Below are 18,878 nucleotides of genomic sequence, written 5' to 3'. Positions count from 1 at the left end.
TTTAACAAAACTAAACAATGAATAAATTATTTTTATAGGCTCACTTGTGTAATTGCCGAGAGAAAATTACAATTAAAATCAATGCATATTCACAATACATGTGTGACGACAGTACTAACAACAAAACAACAAGATCTATTAATCATTCAGGAAGTTTCAAAGGATTTCAATTGAGGTTATTATCTATGTGTGTCTCAATTTAATAGATTATTCATCAGAAAACAATGTAGTTCCTTAAAACAATTATTTAAAATTATTGTAAGGTAATTATTTTTATGGAAGGTAAATGCTGTAGGTTAAATTTACATCATGAAACTGATACACATATTTAATGTAATTATTTTTACTGTTTATTGTAAAATGTCTAACAGAAGAGAATATAATTACAGACAAACAAGCAGGAACAATTTCTTCGCTATTGCTTCATTTGTAACCTTATACATTTGAGATGTGTCAGAGCTGCAGTTTGCTGAAACATGATATTTGAATATAGGCCATATCAGGTCTGAACAAGTCTATGAATAATGACTAAAGCCCTGAAAAAAGGGAGGTTATTTTTTCTCAAAAGGGGTGTTATTTTTCACAAAATTTGCAACAAAAAGCGAGGTTATTTTGTTTTAATGTGCACTTTTATTTCACCTGGGGAAAGCAAACATATAAACAAGTGATTAGAGGGAAGGGACAGTTTGCGCAGTAACAATCTAAATATCCGTGGAGAGGAAGGGAGAAGGCTCGGGAACAGCTACATTACAGCTCCTCACCCCTCCCCCCCCCCCCCCTTACTGATAATTTTCAAGGAAATTCTGAATTGTAATCCCATAGGGTGTCATATGTCACGCTGAAGACATTTCAAAGGCAGTATAAACACCGCAGTCGAAACAGGCATAAGTAGCGCAGTTTCAAGGCATGGCAGCGTGTACTTTTTCAACTAAGCTGTTCCTACCGTCCCTACTGATGACAAAGGAGGAAGAGATATGGAGGTATCTACCTGCACAATTTATTTTCCAGTCTGCAGTCTAGTGATGAGTGTGTCAAGTCAACTAGCCTAGTGCTGTATTGTGTATGACTGCACTTATGTTCTTTATTATAATATGTGTTGTGGAAAGTGCATCAGTAACACTATGGTTTATATAGTGTAAACATTATTTTAAATATTATACATTCTCTAAACTTCATTAGTTTTGTGTGTGATAACAATGGCAGCTGGAACTAATTGTGTGCCGTTAAAGTGTACAGTGGGAGTTTCTTTAACATCTTGCTGTGATAGTACTACATATACAATGAAGAAAGCTTTATTAAATATTTCAGATTTGCCACAAGAGCAACAAGAAATTTTGCAGTGGCGAACAGGTTTAATTTTTCAAGAAACCGATGTAATATGCTGCCCTCATCTGTGTTCATTTCTAACATACTTTGAAAACAATCAGAAAGCCTGCTGTGATCATTTTAACAGACATTCGACTCATATTAGAAACAAGAAAAACTTACAAAAGATTTCCTTAACAAAAGCGAAGAATTTGGAAAAAAGTAAAGGCATCCACTTAATCCCTGACCATTTACTATGTAGTAATTGTAGAAAAGCATTAACTGAAGAAGCTGAGGCAAAAGGAGAGAGCAGGGAAATACCAGAAACAGAACAGGAAGATGAGGACTTACAATTGGCTTCAAGGTTAGTGCGAAAGGATAAACTTAATGAATCCTTAAAAGTACTGGATGTAACACCCATAAAACTTAAATCAGTTCCTTCACATTCAAAATCAGGGTACATTGCAAGAAAGGTAAAGCAAGTAAGCGCTTGCTTACAGGAAAAACTGGAACATGTAATGCAGGCAAAAGAGGGAGACAAGGGTTTAATTTGTGATAAAACATGCCACACAGTTTCAGAACAGATTAGGAAAAATTCTGACGATCTTGAAAAGTTGATTAACTTCATGGAGGAGAAATTAGGAACTAATTTGAGTAATAGGGAAAAAATTCAAATAATGACAATTGCACCAACATCATGGTCACGTAAGGATGTAGCAGAAAAATTCCATGTTTCTGAATACATAGTGAGAAAAGCACATATACTGGCTGAGAAAAAAAAAAAGGAATTTTCGCAATCCCTGAACCAAAGGAAGGAAGAAAAATTACTCTAGAAATCATCACTTCTGTGGAAAATTTCTATCAATATGATGAGTATTCATATATCCTTCCAGGTGCAAAAGACAAAATTAGTATTACAAAGAATGAATACAAACAGAAAAGACTTATCTTATGTAACCTTGATGAATTGTACAACACATTCAAACAAAAAAATCCAGATATGAAGATAGGTTTTTCTAAATTTTGCACACTTCTACCCAAGTGGTGTGTTTTAGCTGGGTCACCAAGCACCCATGTTGTATGTGTGTGTACAATACACCAAAATATGGAGCTTCTTGCTATTGCTATGAAACTTCATCCCAAGGAGGATGTACATGCTATAATGGACATGGTTGTATGTAGCAGAAGTAGGAGGGAATGTATGCTAAGGCAATGTGACAGATGTCCATACAAAAATAATTTAACTAGATATTTGAAAGAAATTTTTGAAGCATATGATGATGACGATGAAGTTTAATATTCTCAGTGGGTTAGTGATGGCCATATGAAACTCCAAAATATTATGATCCCTCTTAACGAGTTCATTGACCTTACAATCAAAAAGTTAGATGCTCTCATTCCTCATTCTTTCATTTCAAAAAGTCAGACTACTTATGTAAAGCACAGAAAAGAAAATCTTGGTTGTGATGAGGCTTTAATTTTCATGGACTTTGCAGAAAATTATAATTTCACATTACAAAATGAGGTCCAGTCATATCATTGGAACCATTTAAGCTGCACTCTCCATCCAGTAGTTATTTACTCAAAAAATGAAGATCAAAACCTTCAAGAAACATCATTGTTTTCTCTCAGATGACCTCAATCATGATGTTTCATTTGTCTACACTGTTCAAGAAAAAGTTGCTCGATTCGTAAAAAGTAGACTACCTTCAGTGAAATTTGTCGAGTACATTACAGACGGTTGCAGTGCCCAGTACAAAAACTTTAAAAGTATGATTAATTTGTGCTGTCATCTTGAAGATTATGGGCTTAAAGGATGTTGGACATTTCATGCTACAAGTCATGGAAAAACAGCATGTGATGGAATAGGGGGTTCTGTGAAGAGGACAGTTACAAGAAGAAATCTGTAAAGTCTACAAAATGACCAAATTAATAATTGTTAAGCATATGTTTAACTTTTGCAGGAGTCAGTTCTCAAGCATTTCTTTCTTTTTCCCTGGTGAAGAAGAAATCAACAGATGCAGAGTATTTCTTGAAAAATGCTTTGCAACTGGGAAAACAATTACTAGAACGAGGAGCTTTCATTATTTCAAACCAGTATGCACATGAAATAATAGCAAAGAAAACAAGTCTGGACTCAGAAATTTACCTCAGATACCAGAGGCGAGGCGTCCATGGAAGCTGTGGAAGCGGCGCTTCCCTTCCATTAACCAGTAAACAACAATAAAAATATTTAATTTTTATATTATCTAGAAAATGTAATAAGTAACAAAAAAAATAATGGGCAGTGTAGATGCATGTCACAATCTAACCGTACGAGCAGTCCACCCATACTAACAACGACCAGCTGCTATCTGCGCGCGCAGCTGGACTGGTGCTTCTATCTAGGAGGGATAAAAGGAACTACGAACTGGGCTTGCGGGAGTTGCCGTTGGCCTGGAAGCGGCCTCGCCTGCAGCTTCCAGTTGTGCAAAAACAGTATAAGAACCACGTGTGAAATATAAAGGATAAAACATTATACGTATGTTTTAACGTTAACTAATGAGTATCGATTATCTTAAAATATGCTTAAACGTTTTGTTTTGTTAAAGTGAATAGTTGTGGTCTATAAATAAACCGTAAACTTTTCTTTCAATACACGAGCTGCGATATGCATGCGTAGTGTGGCGGGCTATAGCGGGCTGGAAGCTGTGGTGAAGAGAGCTTCCACGCCAGAATAATGGCGAGTAGTGAGGTTTCTCAACCTGGATTTTCAGGTAATGCTTTTTTGTTGGACTCAGAGGAATCATGCGTCAATAATTGTAAATGTATTATAGAAAAACTAATAAACAGTCCGTTTAGTGCTTTAACTTTTGAACAAAAAAATGAAATAATCCTCAGTGGCAGACCTATACCTCCGTTAGCTCTGGAGACAAAAGTAAAAGCATTTACTAGGCATTTTCATCCACGCACTTACGAACATATAACCTGGTTATGTGGCTGCAAGAAACTGATGAAACTTTTTTGTTGGCCTTGCTTACTCTTTTCAAAAGAAAATTCAGTGTGGAGTACTTCCGGTTTTTGCGATTTAAATAATCTTCAGAAAGCAGAAAAACGGCACAAATTATCCCACAGCCATATTATGTGTTTGAAAGAACTCAAACAGTTCGGTAAAACACGTATTGAATTCGCGGTAAGCAGTCAGTATCGGCTAGGCATTGAGATGCATAATGAGAAAGTGCGGAAAAACAGACGGATCGTGAGCCATCTGATAAGAGCAACTTGTTTTTTGGCTAAACAAGAACTGGCCTTTCGTGGTCACGATGAGTCTACTTTGTCACTTAACAAGGGTAATTATATAGAATTTCTTAATGAATTGGCTGAATATGACAATGAGCTCAAAGCTCACCTTGAGAACTCAACAGTTTTCACAGGTTTATCGAGTGACATCCAGAATGATATTCTGTTTTCTCTGTCTGACTTACTGATACGTGAAGTAAAAAAAGAAATATCGGAGTCACCTTTTGTGGCACTGATTTTGGATGAGACAACCGACATATCAGTCAAATCTCAATTATCCTCAGTACTACGATATGTTACAAGAAATGGGGATGTTGAGGAAAGATTTTTAAAGTTCGTGGATGTCAGTGATGATAGAACAGCTAATGGACTTTACCAACATGCCATACAAATTTTAGAAGACTTTAAATGTGTCGATAAATTAGTAGCGCAGACATATGATGGAGCTGCAGTGATGGCTGGAGAGCATGGTGGACTACAAACAAAACTTAGAGCAGTCTGTGATCAAGCTATTTTTGTTCACTGTTACGCCCACAAGTTAAATCTTGTTCTTTCGCAGTCTGTAAGTTACATCAAACAGTGCAAGGTATTTTTCATCTCTCTAACAGCGTTTGGCAGTTTTTTTGGAAAATCAACGAAGAGGATGCAGGCTCTAGATGCAGAGGTGAAAAAGAGGTTTCCCGCGCTTGCTCCAACTCGCTGGAATTACAATAGTAAGCTTGTAGAAACTGTGAACGAACACAAGGAAAATATAGCAGATCTTCTAAGAGCTATGATAGAAAATGCTGACAAGTGGGATTCCGAAACATTATGTTCTGCCCGTGGTCTTTTATCACATTTGAATGATTTCGATTTTAATTTCTTTCTTGTCATATTTTCGTACATTTTCCCGCATTCTGATTCAATTTTCCAAATACTTCAAACTAAAATCAGTGACATAAATTTCTGTATGAAGAAGATTGAAAACTTTAAAACCTTTCTAAACGATTTGAGAAATGATTTTGACCGAGTGTGGGGAAATGTTTGCTCAGAGTGTGAAAATACTCTCCCAACAGCAAAACGCGCTCGTGTAGATTTTTCCTCGGGTGAGGATAGAAAAGTTATTTACAGAAGACTTTTTTTTCAAATTGTGGATGCCATTATTGTGCATGTAAATCAAAGATTTTCAGAAGTACCCAAGCTAAAATTCGTAAGCTTGTTGGATAGCAAACTTTTCCTTCAGCATTCACAAAACTTCCCAGAAGAAGCTTTCGTATCTCTGAAGAAAAACTACGGGAAATTCTTTGATTTACCAAGCTTAAGAAGTGAGTTGTACGTTTTATTCACGGACAGTGACATGCACAAATGTACTGTGTCAGATTTCCAATTGTATTTGGTAGCATCCGAACTAAGTGACGTATTTCCAGAAACACTAAAACTGTCAAAGCTTATCTTGACAATGCCAGCTACAAGTGCTTCAGCTGAGAGATCATTCTCAGCTTTGAAGCGAATTAAAGACTACTTGCGGAACAGCCAGCGTCAGGAAAGATTGTCTGCCCTTGCACTACTCAGCATTGAAAAAAAACTTCTGCAGAAACTACGTCGTGGATCATCTTTTAATGATGATGTGATCGATATCTTCGCAACTAAAAACCGCAGAATTGAGCTGAAATATAAAATTTAAGGTAAGAAGTACATTTTTATGAGGTTCTTCTCTTTATTTTAAGTACTTACTTTGCCATGTGTTGTCTGTTTATATATTTTGTACCAGATATCGATGATACTACACTCCCAATTAGTATATAAATAATGTAGAGTAGGTATTTTATTATCAGAATAATGTAAGTCAAAAATTATTATTTTTCAAAAATAATTTATAATTAAAAAAATGTCAGTTTTTCTACCTGTGGAATAGTCAATGTTCAGTAAGAAAACTACATAAATAGCACCCTTTTGTACCTTGAAATCCATATTTTCCCGGGGGAGGGCACCCGGATCCCCTTCCCCCCCCCCCCCCCCCGACATGTTTTGGGGTGAACGGAGTTGTTGCTTCCCCTCATGTAAACCTCACGCCTCGCCACTGTCAGATACAAAATATTCACAGCAGACAATCCAGTGCCCACCAAGGAGTTGCCAAAACTTCAGTGTTATGTTGCTTGTGTTTATGAACAAAAATGGTGGATTGGTGTAGTTCAAGAGATAAATGAAGAGGAAGAAGATTATAACATTCAATTCATGCACCCTCATGGACCTAGTAAAACATTTTTCTGGCCAGAAAAAATTGACAAATGTTATGTGTGCCCTGAACACATCCTGTGTGTGATTGAACCTCCAGAAACCACAACAATGTAAGGACGACTCTACACACTCAATTTTTTCACGCAGAAGAAAATTGATGTTAAGTGGGAATCACTGAAGTCCTCAAAATTGTAAAATAAGAATGAGTTATAATGAATAATTATGTTTTAACTATTTTTAATCTAAAAGAGTTTCAGCAATCACAAAGTTACTAATTATTTTATACACGTGTGTATCTAAAACCAAACATTACAATGATTATACGTAACGATGAAATGGAATTATCGTCATGTAAATTTCAAGTTCTATATAATACCGTAACTTCTAGGCCTTTGAAACTTCCTGATTGATTCACAGGTCTTGTTGTTTTGTTGTTAGTACTGTAATCACACATGTAGTGGTGTGAAGTTGTATGTATTAAGATTTTAATTGTAATTTTCTCTTGGCAATTACACAAATGAGCCTATTAAAATAATTTATTCATTGTTAAGTTTTGTTAAATATAAGTGTAAAAATTAAACATAGCAGTTGTGCCAATATTTTAGGAATGAATTTGAAATTATAGTTACAAAGTACAAAAATTGTAAAGGTTGAGGGTTTTACCTCATCAAAGAAATGGAAACTCAAAAGCCCACTAGTTTTTTTCCACCATTTTGTAGAAAATTGTCTCCTCTTTGCAATGGTATATCGTTTAGTGAGGTTATCTTGTGAAAGAAAAAAGTTGTAGAGGATTTTCATACTGCCTGTAAATTATGAAAAAATTATTTTTTCTTAAATTTGAAGTAAATTTTGACTATGATGGTGATATTAAAACACTAATTGTAATACATCAACAGGATCTGCATTAAATTCTCAGTAGACTACAAAATGTTAAGCTAAATCGGTGCATAATTGTGATTACGAGGGGGAAAAAATGAGAAAAACTGTCAGTCTGGGGGGGTTTCAGGAAATACGTGTTTTACTACAACCAGGCCTAGCTTTAAGTGCCTGTAGCTCAGAAATGGTTAGACTAAATGTTATAAAAATGTATGTGTGTTCATAAAATGATACATAGATAAAGTACACCAAGTTTCATCAAATTCTGAGACTGGCGAGTTACAAATAAATATTTTGCTGGATGATTTGGCGTGGAATGACCCTACTATTAGCAATTTCCAGTGAAACAGAATCACAACTGTGATTTTGAACCAAGCCCTTAAGGCATGTTTGGTGACTGGCAACCAGACAACATCTCAGTGAGTGTCCCAGCATCCTGGAAGCCAAATTCAAAGTTCCCCTCTTTTGCGTAAGTCAGCTATCCATTTCTTTATGCTCTCATTGCCATGTAGATAATATCACAACCCATTACTTTCATTTCTCATGGTCTAAAATGTAAATCAATCAGGCAGTTTAACAACAAATTTTTCTTAAAAACATTGACTGGCACCCTCCACAACACCCATTCCAACTTCCCCATTCCAAGGAACAGTAGCTAGACAGTGCATGACTTATTAAGAGAATTTGGATAACAAATGAAACTTGTACCAACAGCTCATTGTAGCTAAATGCAGCTAAAATTAAATTTTAAAATTCTTAAAATAGTATAATTATAACCTACTGAATATTTAATGTTATTATCCCAAATACAGTTGAGAAGTTACATGCAACTTTTTTATTAAACAAATTTATTTGCCATATTTTGTTCGTGTTTTTCAACAATTTTTGCCACATTGATGCTGTGTGTAGACATAAATTTGTATTTACAAGGTTTAAGGGACAAGAACATCTGATAGCATAACAACAGATGAATTGGAAATTGGGTGAATATCAATGTGGTACTACAACATTCTTGTATTTCTTGATTGTAGGGAATCTGCTTTTTTATGTATATGGTCAATTTCCTGAGGGTCGCTGCCAATGAAAGATCATGCAGAAAATGAAACTTTGTTTCTGAATAGTAAACATTTATGTAATGGTGTGTTTTAAAATTAATACATGTATGGATTTTTAACTATGTGAATTTGTAATATTTTGCAAAAAATAATTTTGATACTAAACAGAATTCATGATCGATTGCATATTCCATCTAAATAATTTTAATGCATGCATGACACATGCTAAAAATTAAAGATTCCAAAAAAAATTTTTTTTTTTTGGAAAATATTTATGTTTTGTAGTAATGTCAGTTGTGTGATATTTCCATGATGGGGAGACTAAGTTTTTACATGTCAAGGTGATCATAACTTAAGTGAACATTTAGTTATGTTAGATCAGTAACATTTAAAAAACTATAAATGCATTAAAAAGGTAATTTTCTGGGGTAATGGCTTCTGGGAAACAGGGTGCAAACAATAACTGAAGTCGACAAGCACTCAAGCACTACTTGAACCCAGGCTAGGCCGTTATGAAGCGCTGCTACCACCCTCTTGCCTGTTCTGAACGGTTTCGTCATGTACTAAAGTAAACTGTGCTACAAGTGTGTGTATGCAACTGCCTTTGAAGCAGCAAGTGTAATAACTTTGTTTTAATAATTTTATATTATTTTCCAAAGCCATTAATTAATGTCTATGTAATTTGTAAAAAAATTTTATTTCCTTGCCACTAATAACATAACACATAATCTGGTCAAGATATTGTAATGTTGCACACAGCCCCAAACTGCACTTTCCCACAACACTGGGTGGAACAGCAGTCACACACAGGAGCTTACAGAAAACATAGCTATGCACCTAGCAGCCCTTAGCATTTATTTCTTTTACATTTAATGCATCTATCAACCATCAGTTAACCACACTTTGCTGTTGTTTTGTGTCAGTCATTATTTTTCATGTGAATAGATTTGTTCGTGGCCTGTAGCACACAGACAATAGTCAAAACCAAAAGTTTTTTAGTGTTAGTTATGTAGATTAGCTTGTTAGTATGCTTGTAACTGTGCAGCATTATGTTACGAAGTGACGATTCCCACATGATTGTTGCTTGGGTAATGTATATACAGTGCATCATCTACTACAAAATACTACTTCCTTCATTTTGAATTTACGTGTATTTGTGTGTCTGGAAAACAGAGAGTCACGGAGTTCTCGATGAGATTGTGCCTCTCCTGTGTCTTCGTGCCCAGTTAATCATGTTCTATCATGTTTTCACGCATGGCCCCTAAAACCAAAATGAACTGGCACCAGGCACAATTTATTTCAAATCATTAGAAAAACACCTCATCCCCTGCAGGCAACACCACCATATTTCCAGTGCCTAATTTCCCCATTTATATTCCATAGGACTGCCAGGATGCAACAAACTAAAGTGATAAGTTTGTTACTTTAGTCAGCAATAATAATAATAGATAATATTTTGGTAAGAATAATTAAAATCTCAAATAAATTATTTTTTTCTTGCTTGACATATTTAACTAAAAAAGTCATTATTTGCATTATTTTCCTGAAGCAGTGACTAGGAAATTACCAAAAAATTTGTGTGCTTAAGTAAATTAAAAATGATTAAATATTTGTGAGTAAATGTCACTGCATATTGAAAATAAGTAGGATAAATTAACAAAATTAATTAAAAATGATTAAATATTTGTGAGTAAATGTCACTGCATATTGAAAATAAGTAGGATAAATTAACAAAATTAATTTTATTACTATTCAGGCTTAATTAAAGTATTATTTTTCTGATAAAAGGGGAATTAAAATATTACAAGTGGTTATTTACTTTTAAGGGTTGTTGTCTTATGGCTTCTTGATATGAAAGTGAATGAAAACTTGACGTCGTACCTCCGTGCCTCTGGGTTAAAACCCGGATCACAGCCCTGTCCGCAGCGTGCCACGGCTATGAGGAATGACGTCACTTCCGCTCCGTGCGTGCGAGAGCAGTGCCCCGACGTCCTGATCTCCAGTCCCGTGCCAGCCACCTTCGAGGCTAGGCGCGGTCGCGAGACGCTACATAAACTCGCCGCTATTATCGCTTTTGTTCTATAGTGTGTTACAATCTCTTTTATAGTTTTTTTTCTACCGTGTGCGTGAGTGTTGTTTTGTATCTGGCGTGTCCACGGGCCAAAACACGTGGACTAACACAACTAGCCTGCACCGCACTTTTATCCAGCGCGGGAGACGTCCCTCGGCAGCTACACGGGCCGGACAGTCCACACCTGCCTCCCCGCAGGAGGCTGCTCTACGCGAGAGAGCTGGCGCTGGGCAATACAAGAAAACGGTCGAGAGATGTCTGCCATGTCTCCACGCATCCTACGGAGACGGGTACGCAACATTTGGCGCCCGTACGTGTGGCAAACTTCAAGTCTACAGAAGAGCGCGTGCAGTGTGGGAAAAGAGTGTACAGTGAGTGATCAGACAGCGTGAAAATCCACCTGGGACAATGGATGGATTCACTTATCCACCTAGACAGTACTTCTGATCTCATCAAAGCGAGGACGCAACCATTCCTTTCCCACGTTTCCAACACTTATCAGTTTCAAGGTTCAGCTGATAACGCATCACCGTCTCCCGTCCCACAACCAGATCATATATCCTGTCGATTCACCTACCGTGACAACGCACCGCGGTACCCCCTCCTTGTCCTCCCTTTCGCCGTTCTGCCATCGGTGAGTGCGCCGGCGGTGTTCGGGCGGGCGCGGTGATAGCCTGCGCGGGCAGGCTGCGCAGACGGAGCGGCCACGTGGCCCCGTGTTTGTAAACAATGCTGCCGCATGGGTTGACAGTTACGTGCGCGACGTGTCATCTGCCGAAAGGCATGGACCTTGTGACAGGAGAGTGGCAGTGTCAGAACACGTGCACGTGCACGTGCGCGCCAGTGAGGCGCAGTGAGGTGAAGACAGAAACTGCTGAGGGTGTGTTGTTGTGGGACAGGGATACATCATCAGAGCAGATGCATAGGGTAGCCTCGAACACAGTGAGTGCCGTGTACCGGTAAAAAGGGGGATGTGACGAGTGTAGAGGCTGCTCGGGCAATCGCGTCGAGTCGATGTTACCGAACCAGAATACACCGTCACCAAACCTATTGACTGGGACATGCCTACGAACTCGGCAGCGCCGCCAGTCGCGTACGCTGTGTGGGTTGCCACAACGGCCGGGCGTATAGTGCTGCCGGAGTTTAGCGGGCTCATGCACGAAGACCCACAGCAGTTTGTGCGATGGTGTGAGAGGCGTATGTTACAGTGCAGTGTGCCAGTAGCTGACATGTAAAAACCACTTGTTTATTTCAATGGTCTCTTCAGCACACAACATTGCATTGTTTCTAGGCTACATGCCAAAACCATTTGTGATAATTCTAAAAGGAGAGTTTAGAAAAAATTATGAACATAACTTTTTTTTACACTTTTTTACATGATTTTGAATTATTCATTAAAAAGGCATTATAACATTACAAGTAATTTAACTAGTGATGAGGTTATGTTAGGTTGGGTAACATTAAACACTCATAGAAACATGTGAATGGTTGGTTAGGTTAGGTAAGGTACATAAAAATTAGTAATTTGTAATCAACCATTCAAATTATATAACAGTATTTTTAATGTAGCTAACCTAACCAAACATCCACACACATTTTATAGTTTTTTAATGTAGCTAACTAACCAACCATCAATACACATTTTATAGCATTGTTACGATTTCTGATAATGTGTGGGGAACTGCTGGGTTCGGAAGGGATAGCCCAATTATGTATTTTTTTTTCACAGTTTCATTAATTACCAATATTTAAATCCGTAATAAATAATCATACTTAAAAATGCCTAATCACCAATTACTCGCACTACAAAATGTTTATCCCCAAGTCACTCAGTGTCTATCAAGTTACACAGTCCGTACTCCTCATGGAATTCTCGCTGCACTCCTCACATAAATCACACGGCACTACCCGCGGAACTCTGTCGCAAAAACCTGTCATCGAACTCACAGCGGAACTCCATCGCGGGACTATGTTGCCAAACTCTCGCCGCACTGGCGGCACTCACGGTACTTACTGTCGCGGGCTCACGCTGTACCCGTCGCTGAACTCTCGCCGCACTCACAGCGGAACTCTCTCGGCAAACTCCATTGCCGAACACTCACCACACCCGCGGCACTCTCGCCACCAATACTGTCGCGGGACTCACGCAGCCCCAAGAACTCACGTGCCCAAAAACCATCGCGGAAGCCAGCGTCCCAGCTTAAGAAATCTCTGATGCCGCATGTTGTTCAGCCAGCTGCCCAAGCCGGGCCGATCGTTGCCTTGGATGGGCCCGATTCTCTTGAGAGTATTGCTCATTACCCTCCAACGGTTTGCTTGATTCTTCCCTTTTGCTCCCTATTCCTTCTCTCGCAGCTACTGGTTCACACAGCATTTCTTCCTGGCTCTTCTTAGTTCCTTATTCCCTCTTGGTTCTTCTGAATCTTGTCTGGACTGCAGTTAGTTTCTCCTTGTACTAACTTCATGACTCAGTGTGGTCTCATTGTCTCTTCTCTGTCTTTCTTCACCTCTTCTCTGCATTTCGTCATCTCTTCTTGACTCATGTTCATCATTTCTCAGCTTTTCTTCAGCTCTTTTTGGCATTTTCCCCTCAATCTTTGGTTATCTTCATTTCTTCTTGTTCAATATTCATCCCTTTTGTTCTTTTCTTTAGCTCTTCCTTGATCTTCATTTCCTGGCTGTTATTCTCCTCTTGGCTGTTCTCTTGAATATTGTTACGATTTACTGCGGTTTCATAAAGGATAGCCCAATTAAAGATTTTTATCACTCACAGTTTTATTTATTGCCACTATTTACATCACTAGCTAATAATCTAAAAATGCCAATTAATCAATTGCACTCAAAAAAAAATTTGCCTACTCCAGTCACTTGCTTCTCACAATCCACACGCCTCACTGGGCCACGCCTCTGGCGCAACTCTCGCCGCAGCACCCCTTGTAGTCCTCCGTCGCAGGACTCCGTCGCTGCACTCCGCCGCTGCTGTCGCACTTCCCCTTCGCCCAGATCCCACTCGATGCCTCGCTCGGAACTTCGCGGCACTATCAACCAGAAACTTAGCCGCGGGAAAACTCCAGACTCCACTCACTCACTCACTGCCCTGGAACCTTCGTCCAAGGACTTCGCCACTCTGCCGCAACCGCGGCACTATCGCCCTGGAAGCTCCGCCGCGGGAAGGCTGCCACCTGAACTCTCTGAACTCCATTGACTCTCCGCCCTGATGTCCTCGGGCATATATATAGGCCTCAGCGCAATTCCAGAACTCACGAGAGCGGCCGGGGCCAGTCGCGTGATACCGCACCGACATGACGGTAGAAATCTCTCGAAACACATGTCGGCAGCTCACGTAACTCCCAGCTGTCCGGTGTCAGTTACGTGTCAAAGGCAGGGCGCTGCGCGGGGAGTGGTGAGAAGGAGGGGGGAAAGCGACAATCCTTGTTATCTTCCAGGCGCGCGCGGCGCATATCATATTGCGGCAGTCGCCAGCACGCTCTGCACCTGCACGTGTCCCGGCCAATGTCACGTTATAACAATATTCTTCTATTCTTTGCTGCTATTCTCCTCTTGGCTTATCTTCACTAGCCTATATCAATTTTGAGCATTATAGCATTCTCCAACTCCTCTTGTTTTTGTTTCATTCTTCATTTCATTATTCCCCTCTATTTGGTTGCATTTAATCTTCATATGGTCAAACTAGCTTCTTCTTGGTGGTCCATTATTTCACTATTAATTTCATTCTGAATGGCCTTCTGGTTACACTAAATCTCTTCCTGAACAACCTTTATCTCCTCTAGGATAATATTTGTCTCACTCTTCTTTTCTTCTTGGTACTTCTTACTCTCCTTTATTTCACTCTTCAATTATTTCGTGAAGTTATCCATTTCTTAAGATCCTCAACACTAACCTCTTCAGCAGCCATCTCTCTCTACCACTTTCGCTAGTAAAATTAATTAAATAATTATTTATTTATTTATATTACAGCTAATAATTAAAGGAAACATAGCCTATCCTTCTAATTAAACGAACAATAACTATCTTACATTCAAAACTAACACTAACTACAGTATACTCAAACAAACTTTATACCATCTGAAATTCACTTAAGTTCTTAACACTAAATCTATTCTGTAAAAACTTAATTTTATTTTTTTAAATTTTTATTTTAATTATGTAACTAAATCCTAAATCTATTAATTAGGGCTATCCCACTTCTCACACAAAAATGTTATGATTTATGATGATGTGTGAACAACTGCTGGGTTCACAATTATTATTTTTTTCACAGTTTTATCAATTACCCATATTTACATCACTAATAAATAATGTTACTTCAAAATGCCTAATCACCAATTACTCGCACTTAAAAATCTTTATCATCAAGTCACTCAGTGTCCATCAAGTTACACAGTCCGCACTCCTCGCGGAACTAACGCGGTACACCTCGCGGAACTCTGTCGCCAAAAACCTGTCACAGAACTCACCGCTGAACTCCGTCACGGGACTCTGTCGCCAAATTCTTGCCGCACCGGCGGCACTCACAGTCGCAAGCTCACGCGGCACCCGTCACTGAACTCTTGCCGCACTCCATCGCTGAACTCACCGCCAAACTCTCGCAGAATTCCGTCACCGAACTCTTGCTGCACCCGCGGCACTCTCGCCACCAAAACTGTCGCAGGACTGTCGCCGCCCCAAGAACTCACATGCCCAAAAACAGTCACGGAGGCCGGCGTCCCAGCTTACGTACTCTCCAGCGCCCTTCTAGAACTTACGAGTGCAGCTTGTGCCAGTCGCGTCATCCGCATTGACCTGACGCTCGAAGCGTTGAGTATAGCGTCGCTCCTCATGTGACTTCTTGCAGCGGCCGCGAAAATTCCCAAGGCTGCTCAGCGATAGATAACAGCTCCGAGGCAGAACAATGGGTGGGGAGCAGAGGGGGGATGGGGTATGCGCATGTGGCATGTCATACGTCAGTGGCGGCCACGTGATATCCGCAGGGCTACCAGCACGCTCCGAACCTGGCATTGCAGTCTGGTCTCTCACGTTCATAACAGTATTTTTAATGTAGCTAACCTAACCTAACAAACTGTCCACACCCACTTTATAATATTTTTGAAGTGAAAACTTCTATAGGAAGGTTTGGATAGGGAGTAAATTCATGTAAGTCGTCATCCACACGGTCACGTGACGTGAATGTATAGATAGATATATATATACTTAGTGGTACGCGCGCAGCCAGTATGCGTCTTCAGACCCTGTACATCAGTGCTGTGCATATATGAATAGAATGTGTGTATACAGTGTTCAATTTGTGTTTTTGTTCAATTTTTATTTTAAATCTTAAGTATAAAATTACTGAGCAGTAAAAAAAAAGTATAAAATAAATTAATATTCTCATATAGATATATAGTTTGAATAACGAAGAAAACGGAGTCTTTGTAGCAATATAACCTAAAAATTAAGATCATTATTTATTTTTTTAATACCTACAATTACTATGCAATGCATATTTTATAGTAAATTAGGAGTTATTTTACTAACGTGATAAAACAAATTAAGTAAAAATCATGAGAATAAGAATACGAGATTCGCTCTCTATATAATTAAGTGCATAGAATGCAGATATTAGTTATATAGATAACAAAAATGTATATTCGTTATTATTTTAATTAAGTTGTATTTATATTTAATACTGGGCTTGCACAGCTCATGTGTCTTGATGATAAATAAACCATATGAAAATATATATAATTGTTGCTCAGAGTGCCGATAGATGTCAAAACCCGATAAATGTAAACAGTTTTAATTTACAAGTTTTAATTTAAGATCAAACAATTAATTTGGATATCCAAAAATAAAAACTGTTTGTTATAGTTTCAAGTTTTCACTTCTGTCGGCAGTCCTCATGACTGCTTTTTAATTTTTAATGTATCTAACTTAACATAACCAGCAATCCAATCAATTATAAAAGAATTTTTTTATGTAGCTTGCTAAACCTAAACAATTTTACACTATTTATGTAATGTAGCTAACCTAACCACAGTATTTTAACTTAGGTTGAAGGTAGGTAACTAACCAAACCTACCCAATCTCCCACACTAATAAAAAATATCTTAAATAAAGCTTAATGTCACCCAACCACTTGTTGAAATGGTAACTACTGGTTAACTACTTGGAAGTATCACAACACCCTCTTAAGCCCGCTGCACACGGTACAATATTCCTTACAATATTGTAAGCTAGGAGTCATACTGGCTCTACTACTAGTTTCTTCACTCAAAGCCCACCACACACGGTACAATATTTTCTACTAGTTTGCTTACTAGAATGCTTACTGGTTTCTGTACTGTGTAGGCTACAAGCTGAAACACTAGGTGCGCTACAAGTTTCTGCTGCACACGATTCTAGCTGCCTTACTAGTTTTGTTAAGAGAATATTCTCCACAACAAATTTTTATTATGATAATTCACATTTTTTACTGCATACAAACAAGGCTCTTCTTTGTCTGCATTTATTAAAACGAGGAGTTGGTCACTATTCCATTTCTTTTCATCCATGTTTATCACGACATGCGCGCTTAAAAGTGTAAACAACCCCTGGTGCTGTTTTTGCGAGTTCTGATTGGCCACTCCTTAAATATTGGAACACACCAAGTAACGAAAATAGGACGCAGTCTATTACGCAAAACCAGTAGCCCAGCTCGTACAGCTACTAGTATCCAGTTTGAATTCGAGTGAAGAAACTAGTAGTAGAGCCAGTACGACTCCTAGCTTACAATATTGTAAGGAATATTGTACCGTGTGCGGCGGGCTTAATTCAAACTGGATACTAGTAGCTGTACTAGCTGGGCTACTGGTTTTGCGTAATAGACTGCGTCCTATTTTCGTTGCTTGCTGTGTTCCAATATTTAAGGAGTGGCCAATCAGAACTCACGAAAACAGCACGAGGGGTTGTTTACACTTTTAAGTGCGCATGTCGTGATAAAAATGGACGGAAATAAGTGGAATAGTGACCTATCCTCGTTTTAATAAATGCATACAAAGAAGAGCCTTGTTTGTATGCATTAAAAAATGTGAATTATCATAATAAAAATTTGTTGTGGAGAATATTCTCTTAACAAAACTAGTAAGGCAGCTAGAATCGTGTGCAGCAGAAACTTGTAGTGCACCTAGTGTTTCAGCTTGTAGCCCACACAGTACAGAAACCAGTAAGCATTCTAGTAAGCAAACTAGTAGAAAATATTGTACTGTGTGCGGTGGGCTTTAGCGAATGATTTAAAAACATGTCAAGAAGTGGGAAAAAACATTTTGGTATTTAATTTTTTTTTTTTTGTAAACAGACACACTTTCAGAACTACCCCACTTTGTTTTAAGTGCACTTAGTTCCCGGAAGCCGCGAATTCAACATTTACTTTTGTTTTCCCTGAGGAACAATTTAAGTAATTAAAAATCGTTATTTTAGAAAATCATTAAATTTGTGTGCAATAAATGATTTTAAAGCCCAGATTTATTCTACTAAAAGTCACTATTTTATAATAAAACACTTATAAAAATTTGTATAAATTACCTCAGGCAACCACCTATAGAAGACATATGAACGTAGGAACGCAGAGAAACCAAGTACTTTACTAGAAGCCGAAAGAAAATGATTCACAGAATCCCAAATTAATAAACAAAACTTAATACTATTATTTACATGAAAAATTAATATTTCAAACCAAAACAATTTTTTTCGCTAATAAAACCGCACGTCCTTCTAGTGAACTACAAAAATAAACAAACGTTTTATTATTATTATTATTAATTTTGTTATGGTCTCCAGCGGAAGGGAAGCCAACGACCAAGGATTGAAGAATACAGAATTATTGAGATTTGCACTAAAATATTACTTGATAAGTATTCGTATAAACCTAAAGCGATATGTCGGGATTGGGATCGAGCGATACCATTTTCTAGGAAAGCTCCGAGTAAAGAAAGGATGATTAGAAATTATATGGCTACATTACGATGGCGGAGAAAGTTGGAAATAGCGTGGTAAATAGCAAAAAGAGCACCTATTAATGTATCCGGGAATTTTATTGG

General features: G+C 38.2%; 1 protein-coding gene across 4 annotated transcripts in view; it reads right to left on the bottom strand.

The window, feature by feature from the left end:
- LOC134529329 (carbohydrate sulfotransferase 11) overlaps positions 1 to 18,608 on the bottom strand; it is an 86,681-nt gene extending 68,073 nt beyond the window's left edge. For 3 of the 4 annotated variants that reach the window (XM_063363280.1, XM_063363279.1, XM_063363281.1), the window contains exon 1: positions 18,364 to 18,605. The gene's annotated coding sequence lies outside the window, so the exon portion shown is untranslated. Of the gene's footprint in view, positions 1 to 18,363 lie in introns of all 4 variants that reach the window. The other variant, XM_063363283.1, reaches the window with a different exon arrangement.
- Positions 18,609 to 18,878: the final 270 nt, after the last annotated feature.

The sequence above is a fragment of the Bacillus rossius genome, chromosome 2 (genome assembly GCF_032445375.1).
Source record: "Bacillus rossius redtenbacheri isolate Brsri chromosome 2, Brsri_v3, whole genome shotgun sequence".
In the NCBI taxonomy this organism is placed as follows: Eukaryota; Metazoa; Arthropoda; class Insecta; order Phasmatodea; family Bacillidae; genus Bacillus; species Bacillus rossius.
This window is presented reverse-complemented; position numbering and strand designations above follow the sequence as displayed.